This window comes from Aplysia californica, unplaced genomic scaffold (genome assembly GCF_000002075.1).
Source record: "Aplysia californica isolate F4 #8 unplaced genomic scaffold, AplCal3.0 scaffold00594, whole genome shotgun sequence".
NCBI lineage: Eukaryota > Metazoa > Mollusca > Gastropoda > Aplysiida > Aplysiidae > Aplysia > Aplysia californica.
This window is the reverse complement of record NW_004797864.1, coordinates 314,630-315,441: the sequence shown is the minus strand read 5'-3', so window position 1 is coordinate 315,441 and position 812 is coordinate 314,630.

Sequence of the window (812 nt, the reverse complement as noted above, 5' to 3'; positions counted from 1 at the left end):
TCTTGTGATGTTAACGGTTTTGCGGAGACATTAATTCATTTCGCATGCGGGGATTTTGCTTTCATGGGTTTCGCTTAAGGTCCAGTTCTGGCACTGATAACATAATGTTGGTATGAATATTGAGGGGATAATCTCTCTTTGTGTCCATGGAGATGTTTGGATGAGACAAGAGTGGTGCGAGCTGATAGGTGACAGCATTGGCTTTTTGAGTTCGGTTTTCTATTTCTCTGTTTACGGACCCATTTTCAGAAAAAAAGTACTGCCAAGATATTTGAACTCCTTCGCCTGTTTCAGTAGTTTACTATTAACATGGATGTTTAGGGGACTAAGGTTTCGCAACCAATATTATGTGTAGATAATTTACTCCTTCTTTGTGTTAAGTGTTTCAGCGGCATTTTTTTTACATCTATGAAAAAACAGAATGTAGCATAGAAGTACAATGTAGCCCAGATCTACTTTTTAAATTTTGTAATTTTGGTAGATCTAAGTGTTTTACGGCACTCACAACTGCATAAGGTCATATGAGTGGGAGGGAAATATTAAACATTTTTATTTGATAGGAAATTTTGTCCCGGTGGCGGCCGAAGCCTACTCTTGTTAATTTGAATCACCAAGGGATCATTAACGAGCGCAACTTGCACATGGGACCTCTGTGATTTTTCGCCCTTATCCGAGAAGATTAGGTGTTAGATCTTACCTACCATAAGATCAGGGGTGTGGATGAAAGACAGCAGTGAGAAGGAGTCATGGAGTAACAGTAGAAAGGCTGCAGAAAGAGTCAGGATCCCTCGGGGGGGGGGGGGGGGGGGGGA